Source organism: Mustela putorius, unplaced genomic scaffold (assembly GCF_011764305.1).
Source record: "Mustela putorius furo isolate JIRA1106 unplaced genomic scaffold, ASM1176430v1.1 tig00000592_pilon_pilon_pilon, whole genome shotgun sequence".
Lineage (NCBI taxonomy): Eukaryota > Metazoa > Chordata > Mammalia > Carnivora > Mustelidae > Mustela > Mustela putorius.
The window spans coordinates 9,142,232-9,152,811 of record NW_025421426.1 but is presented as its reverse complement, the minus strand read 5'-3'; positions in this window follow the sequence as shown (position 1 = coordinate 9,152,811).

Genomic DNA, 10,580 nt, shown 5'->3' with positions numbered 1-10,580 from the left:
TGGCTTCACTTTCTAAAGACTCTGATTCAGGCCATGGTCTATAGTTTCTAAAAGATGCTCAGGTGTTTTCAATGTACACTCCAGATTAGGAAATATAACTCTTCTTAACCTCAGATATCCTTGGTATGAAGGGTAAGAAATATAGCTGGAAAGTACAAAAAGTCTCAATGGCCAGTGTTCAGGGCTTCTGGAGTGAGTCATAGATTGGTGGTCCTAGGCCCACCCCTCATTCACTGTTCTTTCCCATCTGACTTCATTTTTTTAACCTAGCAAATTAGGAGGGTAATACTAATGAACAACAATATGGTCTTCCTAAATCTAAACTTTATCATTCCCAGACTCAGTGGTATCCAAAAGGAACAGGCATCTCTGTTCAGATCCCATTGCATCAAAAACTAATGATGTATTTTATGGTGACTAACATAACACACACACACACACACACACACACACACACACACACAAATGCTAAGGAAAATTTAAAAAAAAAAAAAGAAAGAAAGAAAAAGATCCTGTTGGAGAGATGCTCAGTTTAGAGCCCCATGGCCATGTGGTATAGTATAGTAGCTATCTGTTGCTGTGTGATACGTTCCCTGTAGGTCAGAAGTCTGGTGTGGTGAGTCAGGTTTCTCTGCTCGGGTTCTCAGCAGGCTGGAACCAGGACGTCAGCCAAAGCTGCAGTTCTCATCTGGGACCCAGGGTTCTCACTGACACTCACTAGCTGTGGAAGAATCATTTCCTTACACTTGTACCTGTGAGGTTGCTTCCAGAGGCCACCTTCAGTCCAGAGCACTTAGCTCTCTCCGTCCTCATATCTCCTAAGAGCATACTGGGTTCCTCTCACACTTCAAATCTATCTTACCTCTCCTCTATCAGTCAGAGGGAAAACACTCCTTTTAAAGGTCTCAACAACTTAGATGTGGCTCAGTCAGATAATTTCTATATTTTAAGGTCAATTAACTTGGGACTCTAATTCCATCTATGAAATCCCTTCACAGTAGCACCTAAATTCATGTTTGATTCAATAAGCAGAGGATGGAAATCTTGGGACTGTAACTCTAGAATTCTGTCTCCCAAAAGGTCAGAAATTGGGAAGCTATGTCTAGCCCTAAAAAGGGAGGAAGAAAACCCATATCTGCCAAGCTCTTCCTATGTGCCAGGCACTGTGTTGAGTTTACTATAGGCACCATCTCCTTAATTCTTTTTTTAAGATATTTATTTATTTATTTATTTACTTACTTACTTACTTAAGAATGTAAGAGGGAAAGGAGCAGAGAGAGATTCTCAAGCAGATTCCACACTGAGCAGAGAGCCTGACATGGGGCTTGATTTCAGGACACCAAGATCATAAGCTGAGCTGAAACCAAGAGTCTAATGCTTAACAGACTGAGGCACCCAGGCACTCCTTCATGCCCCTTAATTCCTTTAACCAATTTGTAAGCCAGAGATTATAATTCTCATTTTATGGATGGGAAACTAAGCAATCTTGCGACCTGGTTATTTGTGGGAGGCTGTAAGGAATCATGGCACTATGGATTAGACCTTGGCTCACTCTCAGAAGCCAGAAGGAAGAAGAAGCCAGGGAAATGGGTTTGGGTGGGTTTGGGGAAATTTATGTTTGGGGCTCAGAAAGAACCTACCCCTAGCTCTGAGTGTCAAACACACCACAGTCTGTCAGAGTCTTACTTGAGGAAGAAGGAAAAGAAGGTGAAGAAGAAGAATGAGAAAGAGAGGAAAAGAAATACTTCCTGCCCTCATAGAATTTGTAATCAGGTAATGATAAGAGGAAACATGCACAAAATCCTAAAGAATTTATTTCAACCCATCTATGTCCTAGTGATCTACATAGTTGTATCTCCAATCTGAATTTGACTCCCAAACACCACTTGTATACTCTACTTTTTCACCTCAATCTCACAAACACCTCACACTTCCCTCCTCAAAAACAGAACCCTTCATCTTTCCTCTCCACCTCCAACCTGCTCTGTCCATAGTTCTCCCCAGCTTGGTTGAAATACCCCAAACCGGGAGGTGTCTTCTCACTTGGAACTTTAGAGAACAAGCCTCACTCTCTTTCTCCTACAACCCATGAGATGTTGAGGCATTCCATTCCTCCACAGCCTACCAGATTGAACCAACTCACAGAAAGTGATACTAGTTTTAAAGAGGGAGGAGGGGTTTGAAGGGTGTGAGATAGGGTAAGGTTTGAGGAAACTCGCATCTACTCTTGTTTTAGTTAAGAATGGACAGTGCCCACTCTTCCCTTTCAAGGACTGTATGGTGTGTCCAGCTTTGTGTAAGAGCGACTTTGATTGCCCTGAAACTGCCAAATGTTGCGAATCCATATGTGACTTTGCTTGTGCCAAGGCCTGAACAGGTGAGGACTGGGGATATACCTCCCAAAGTCTCTGGGACATATGCTAAGGATGTTATGCTGTCCCATTGAATAGGGTTGCCCCTTTGGTTGGCTTTAGATATCCCTTGGGAATTTTTCCTTCTTTAATGCCCAATCACTGCTCTTGTGTTGTCCACTTGATTTCAGGAAACTATTGTTCTGGTCTTCAAAACCAACCATGCATAGTATCACTCCCTATTTTTTCCCCATGAGAACTTATTTGTTATGAGTTTCATTCTTCACTGACTGACACGTGTCAATATCTACTTACTCATACAAAAAAAAAAAAAGATAATCATTAGGTACATTCCTAAGAAGCCCTTATGTCTACACAGAACTTCACAACATATAGAATATATTCACATCCTGTAAGGTATGCTGGGGAAAATATGGGTAGCAAAATGCTGTTGGGAAAGAAGTGAACTCTATAACCTCTGAGGCTAGTGCTCATTTCCTCACATACTGCTGAAATAGTATCACCTTCTCTCAGAGATTCTTAGTATTTTGAGGAACAGCACGATATGGTGGAAGGAACCCAAGGCCTTTCAATTGACTTCAACTCTTCTACCTGTTTTTTTTATGGCCACAGAGTACTCACTTGTCACTAAATGATTCTCAACTTCTACAATGTATTAAAAAAAAAAAAAAGGAACCTCTGGGTGCTCTCTAATAGTCCTTCAACATCTGGTACTCTGGGATTAGATAACTCAAATCCATTACTTCTTTGGGGGCTGGAAGGAATCCTATCAGACTTTCAATGCAGAGGTGGCAAGACTTTTTGATACTCCTCAAATTATTAGCCACTGGAAGTTGACACTCTACCTTCTGCACTCCACTGTTACTCGGTGGGGAGGGGTGGTAAGAGGCTTAGACAGAAGAGAACCCTATTTAGAGTTCCCCAAGTTCCCCTGAACTATGATCAAGTATTTCAAGGTTAAATGGGGTTTTTTTTGTTGTTGTTGTTTTTAAATATTTTATTTATTTATTTGACAGAAAGAGAGAGAGCACCAGCAGCAGGAGCAGCAGGCAGAGGGAGAGAGAGGAGCAGGCTCCCAGCTGAGCAAGGAGCCCAATGTGGGACTCAATTCCAGGACCCTGGGATCATGACCTGAGCCGAAGGCAGTGGCTTAACCAACTGAGCCACCCAGGAGTCCCTAAGTGTTTTATTTTTTTATTATGTTATGTTAATCGCCATACAGTACATCATTAGTTTTTGATGTAGACACAAATAATGAATCATGGAACACTACATCAAGTGTCTTATTTTATACCAAAAAGTCAAATCAGGTTTCTGCCTGCACAAGCACATGGTGTGTTCCAAGACTGACAGACCCAAGTGCCTGCAGGATTGTGATTGCCCAGTGTCACAGAAGTGCTGTTCATGTTGTGGACTGAATGGCTTGGAACCTCAAAAATGAATAGTAATGGAAAATAATATAATCAATGTAATCAATTATGTAATAAAAAGCTATCAATTTTATCTTCTTTCCAACTACCATCCCAAATTGTCTTATGAAGTACAACAATATTTGTTGGGAATGCTTTGATTTTATATAAAATCATATTCATCTGAAAATGATGAGAAATTTGACTCTTCTTTATTCCAATTTCATGACTTACTTTGTTTCCTTTCCTTTTTTTATTATGTAGACAATCTGAAATAATGTCGAAAATACCACTGACATTTTTTTTCCTTTTTTTAATTTTATTTTATAATTTTTTATTTTTTTTTTATAAAGAAGATGTGGTATATATACACTATGCAGCCATCAAAAGAAATGAAATCTTGCCATTTGCGACAACATGGATGGAACTAGAGCGTATCATGCTTAGCGAAATAAGTCAAGCGGAGAAAGACAACTATCGCAAGTGGTCTATTCTTGAGAAGGTTCCATGTGCACTTGAGAAGAATGAGTATTCTGTTGTTTTAGGGTGGAATGTTCTGTATATATCTATGAGGTCCATCTGGTCTAATGTGTCATTCAAAGCTCTAGTTTCTTTATTGATTTTCTGCTTCAATGATCTGTCTATTTTTGAGAGAGGCATATTAAGATCTCCTACGATTAGTGTATTCATATCAATATGACTCTTTATCTTGATTAACAGTTTTCTTATGTAATTGGCTGCTCCCATATTGGGGGCATAGATATTTACAGTTGTAAATCATCTTGGTGGATAGTCCCTTTAAGGATTATGTAGTGTCCTTCTGTATCTCTGGCTACAGTCTTTAGTTTAAAATCTAATTTATCTGATATGAGAATCACTACCCCAGCCTTCTTTTGAGGCCCATTGGCATGAAAGATGCTTCTCCATCCCTTCACTTTCAGTCTGGGTGTATCTTTAGGTTCAGAATGGGTCTCTTGTAGACAACATATGGATGGGTCCTGTCGTTTTATCTAATCTGCAACCCCGTGTCATTTTATGGGCGCATGTAGGCCATTCACATTGAGAGTGATTATTGATAGATACGTTTTTATTGACATCGAGTTACCTTTGAAGTCTTTCTTTCTGTAGACTGTCTCTATATTTCTGTTCAATGCTATTTTTAGGATTTTTCCTCCTTTATAGAACCCCCCTTAATATTTCCTGCAGTGTCAGCTTGGTGGTTGCATAGTCTTCTAAGCCTTGCTGGTCTTGGAAACTCTTTATCTCTCCATCCACTTTGAATGTCAGTCTTGCTAGATAAAGTATTCTTGGCTGCATGTTCTTCTCCTTTAGTGCCCTGAATATATCTTGCTAGCCCTTTCTGGTTTGTCAGGTCTCTGTGGACAGGTCTGATGTTATTCTGATGGGCTTTCCTCTGTAAGTAAGGAGGCTCTTTGTCCTAGCGGCTTTCAAGAGATTGTATCTACAATTATGATTCCTCAGTTTGACTATCAAGTACCTTGATGTTTTTTTGGAATCTATAATCTTGGGTGGAGACCGCTTGGCCTCTAGTACATGAATGCTGGTTCCATTCGCGAGATTGGGAAAATTTTCATGAAGAACTTGTTCCACTATATCTTCTAGACTTCTTTCTTTCTCCTCCCATTGAGGCATTCCAATAATTCTGACATTAGAACGTTTCATGGCATCATTTATTTCCCTGATTCTGTTTTCATGGCTTCTAAGCTCTTTGTTCCAGGCTTCCTCCTGATCCTTTCTCTCTATCTGTTTGTCCTCCAGATCACTAACTCTATCTTCTGTCTCAGTTACCCTAGCTTTGAGAGAATTTAGATTAGATTGGAACTCATTGAGAGCATTGTGAACCTCATCCCTGGTGGCTTTCAGTTCTGCCCTAATCAATTCCATTTGGTCATCCATTGCTTTCTCCAACCTGGCTATTGCCTGGATAATTGTGAGCCTGAATTCTCTTTCGGACATATTGTCTATGTTGATAGCCATTAGCTCTGTTGCAGAAGGCCCATCCTCTGTATTTTTCTTCTGTTGGTCATTCCTCCTCCTAGTCATTTTGGTTGAGAGATAACTGAACGGATGTAGCTGGATGTATCGACTGTGGTGCAGTCAAGGTGCACCCTGGAATGCTTCTGAGAAATCAGGATTCCCCACCCAAATGAGAGAAAAAAGAGAGAGAGAGAGAGAGAGGAAAAAAAGGGAATATAAAGAGAAGGTTCAGCCCAAATGGGCTCCAAGGTAAGATTTATGAAGTATACAAACAAAAACAGACAGACAAAAAGACTGATGAAAGTATATGACAAGAGAAAAAAAAATATATATATATGCAAAAAAAGGAAGAACCTCGTCAAAAAGAACCCCAAGTATAAGATTATGTACTATCAGGACAAACAAAAATACACAGAAACACTGGCAGAAGAAAAAGGTGGGAGAGTGGTTATAAATTCTCAGTGTGAGCGAGGAAGGTTATTTTGATTCTTCCTGGATGTATCTTGATATGTTTGTTAAAGGACTCAACTTCCCTAAGATAAAGAGGGATTAAAAATTGGTTTACCTATGGGGTAGCATTGATTGGGGAAAGGGGATTACCTTGAAGTTTAACTCTATATGAATATTAGAAAATAAAAATAAAAAAGGAATAAACTAGACTAAACTAAAGTAAAATTTAAAAAAAATTTTAAAAATAGAAATGCAAAAGAAAAACACAGGTGTATGTTTCTAAAAGTTCAGTTTAGAAGGTTTTTATGGAATTTGATGTACTGGACATCTCACTGTGATGGCAAAAAGGTTAAAAAATTATCTATATATAAAAAAAATGAACCAGAATAGTGGGAACGAGTTAAAAATAAAAGTTGTATCTATGAAGTAGTGGTGGTTTTTCTCTTGTAGTCTTTTTTTTTTTCTTTCCTCGTTGGTTTTCAGGGGCCTGCCAGGTGGGTTTTCAGTCAATGATGTTCCCTGAGTTAATCCTCCCGCCCCCCTCAAGGGGGTGGGCTCTGAGGAAACTGGTTTTTTCAGGCTTTTGTTCTCTGGAGTTTTTATGTTTGTTCACTTCTTTTCTCTCACCTTGACCACTTTTGATGGTTTTTGGAGGTTTAGAGGAAAGCAAACTGCACCCTGATCTCCCTCTCAGAGAGAAGCTTCAGTCTGCTCCCCTGCTGGTGCTTCAGAGTCCATATAAATTCCCCTTTGGCCGCTGGCCAAGCAGGTTCCAAGTCACGGTCCCTGGGGATGCAGGATCTTCTCCTTGCACCCGAAACCACCACAGCGGCGGCTGTCTGGGCAGCTCCAGACCACCAGAGAGGTTACAAGCAGCAATCGCACACTGAGATTTTCCTGCTGGCCCGGGCTGGGAGCGTCTGGTCTTTCCGGGTCTAAGAGCGCTGGGCTTGCACTCACCTCTCTCAGGGGAGGGTAAGGGGTGCGCGTGTCTCAGGCTCTGTTAGCATGGCTTGGCGTTCTGCCATCTGGCAAGGCTCCCAGTGCCTCACAAGAGCTGGACCCCACATGTTCTAGGGTGTGCTGGTGGCTCAGGAACCAAGACCTAGTTTCTCCACCACACTTTCTCTGGCTCAGCGCCAGGTGAGGCTGTCCTGGGTCCAGGGACTTAAGCCCTTGTCCCTAGCCTCCCCGATTCCCACAATTTCCCCCCGCGATCCTTTGCTCTTTTTGAGTGCTTTCAACCAGATCCCAAGTTAATGCTGGTCCCCAGACACAGGGCACTCTCGTATTAGGGGTATTACTTTCCAATCAGTCACTTCTGATGGCTCCCTCCCCCTTTTATCTTCCAATATCAGTCTGACGTTCCCACTCCACTTTACCTGCCACTGGCGTCTTCTGCCCCTGCAGAGATCCAGACGTGTATAATTCTGATCTCAGACTGATTTCATGGATGATCGGAGTTCTTTGGTAGGTAATCAGCATGTCACATTGATTGGTTTGTGGATGTTGAACCTACTCTGCAAGCCCAGGAATAAATCCCACTTGGTCCTGGTGAATAATCCTTTTTTTTTAATGTTATGTTAATCACCATACAGTACATCATTAGTTTTTGATGTAGTGCTCCAAGATTCATTGTTTACATATACTACCCAGTGCTCCATGCAATATGTGCCCTCCTTAATACTGTCGCTGGGCCAACCCATCCCCCCACCCTTCTCCCCTCTAAAACTCTCGATTTGTTTCTCAGTGTTCATAGTCTCTCATAGTTTGTCTCCCCCTCCAATTTTCCCCCTTCTTTTTTCCCTTCCTTCTCCTAATGTCCTCCATGTTATTCCTTATGTCCTACAAGTAAGTGAAACCATATAAAAATCGACTTTTTTCATTCAGCATAATCTCCTCCAGTCCCATCCATGATGCAAATGATGGGTATTCATCCTTTCTGATGGCTGAGTAATATTCCATTGTATATATGGAATATCTTTTATTTATTAATTATTAAAATTATTAATTAATAAAATATCTTTTATTTATTAATTATTTTTATTAACATATGCTGTAGTATTTGCTCCAGGGGTACAGGTCTGTGAATCATCAGGCTTACACACTTCACAGCACTCACTACATCACATATCCTCCCCAATGTCCATAACCCAACTACCTTCTCCCTACCCTCCCACCCCCAACAGCCCTCAGTTTGTTTTGTGAAATTAAGAGTCTTTTATGGTTGGTCTCCCTTCCAAACCCATCTTGTTTCACTTTTACCTTCCCTACTCTGCACAATCCCCAGGCTTGCCTCTCAAATTCCTCATATCAGAGAGATCATATAATAATCGTCTTTTTCTGATTGATTTATTTCACTCAGTGTAATGCCCTCTAGTTCCATACACATCATTGCAAATGACAAGATTTCATTTCTTTTGATGGCTGCATAGTATTCTGTTGTGTATATATAGACCACATCTTCTTTATCCATTCATCTGTTGAAGGGTATCTCAGCTTTTTCCACAGTTTGGCTATTGAGGACATTGCTGCTATGGACACTGGGGTGCATATGGCCCTTCTTTTCACTACATCTGTATCTTTGGGGTAAATATCCAGTAGTGCAGTTGCTGGGTCATAGGGTAGCTCTATTTTTAATTTTTTGAGGAACCTCCATGCTGTTTTCCCAAGTGGCTGTCCCAACTTGCATGCCCACCAACAGTGGAAGAGGGCTCCCCTTTCTCTACATCCTCTCCAATATTTGTTGTTTCTTTCCTTGTTAATTTTTGTCATTGGGAAATTCAAATCAAAACCACATTGAGATAACCACCTTATACCAGTTGGAATGGCAAAAATTAATAAGATTCTAGTTTTAAGTAATCTCTACACCCAATGTGGGACTTATACTCACAAGCCAGTGACTGAGCCAAACAGGCACTTTGCACCTCAGTTTTCCTTTTTTTTTAAATGTTCAATTTCTCTCATAAAGACTGTATATTCCCCATTAATTCTGAATTCATTTTGATACAAGTTAATCATTTTTAATTTGTGTTTTTCAAACCTTTTCAATTTGTTATATTTTGTTTTGTTTTGTCTTCCTCGTCTATTAGTTACTGGGAAGTATGTTAAAATTGTCTGCTGGTCAGTTATGTTTCTGGCAATGGTAGGCCAGTTTACTTGTGACCAATTCTTCCAAGAAAGCAAAATGAGATCCCTTGAGGTCTCCAGCCCTGCATTTGGATACTACTTGCCTATCAGTTCTGTTTCCAGAGTGGGTTCATTCTGGGCTTTGAAGTAAGACAGCCAAGTGCAAGGGCTCACTGTGTTCCTTAATGCACCTACTGGTTAAGAGTGTCCTATCTACCTGGTAGCTCCAGAGATCAACTCAACTTCTTCTTTATGCTAATTGCTTAGCAGGACACAGTTCATTGGTTTTGTCCTAAGGCGATCACCCCCTGTTAGTCCAGGACAACAGTGTGAACCTGTCCTCCTGCACCCATCTCAGTTATCACTTTCTGCACAGTCCCTCCCCAGCCCTATTCCTCCCTATTTTAGGCACATCTTTAACCCCTGACATATATGTATTTCAGGAAACTTGGATAGAGGGGCATTTCATTTAGAGAATGAGGTCTATGTATTTGTCATCAACTTCCTGAGTGGACTATGGTAGGATCAGCCACCTGTCTGTGCCTGTTTATTTTCCTTCATTAATTTTAGCAAATAACACTTGTGTTCTGCAGTTTTTATGGGCATAACAACAGAGACCAAAAAGGAAAATTTGGCAAGTTAAAATATTCTAGGGTTTTAGAGCTTATTATAATCCAACCTTGTCCACAATTTCATCTGCTGGTGCTGGGGGCAGTAGATGATTGGGTAACAACCTTTTCTTTCCTTCAAGTTTCCTTTCCTGTCCTCCCAGTCTATATTTAATCCTGTCATGGAGGAAAAATAGCTTTCATTCTGTGTTACCCCAACTCTTCCCTATCCCTTAAGGTAGGGCCAAGCATCTCTTCTTCCAGGAAACCTGATACCACGATGTGCATAATGACCCCTCTGTATTAATACCTTAAGACACTAACTGTATATTTCATTCATCCCTTCTTGCCATGCCCCATCCTGGTTTCTGCTTGTTTGGATCATAAGACTTAATGCTTCCTTAGTTGTATGACAACAGATAGGCACACTTCCATTCACGAGAAGTGGTCCTTATCGCAAGCCTGAGCACAATGTAGACTCTCTATAACCTTCTAAAGGTTGCCTATTCCTCCTAGAATTATTTACATTTGAAAATATTCCTATAGATTCCAAGTGATTGAGTAAATAGTGCTTAACAAATAAAGAATTGTCTGAGCACTAGGTGTTATATGCA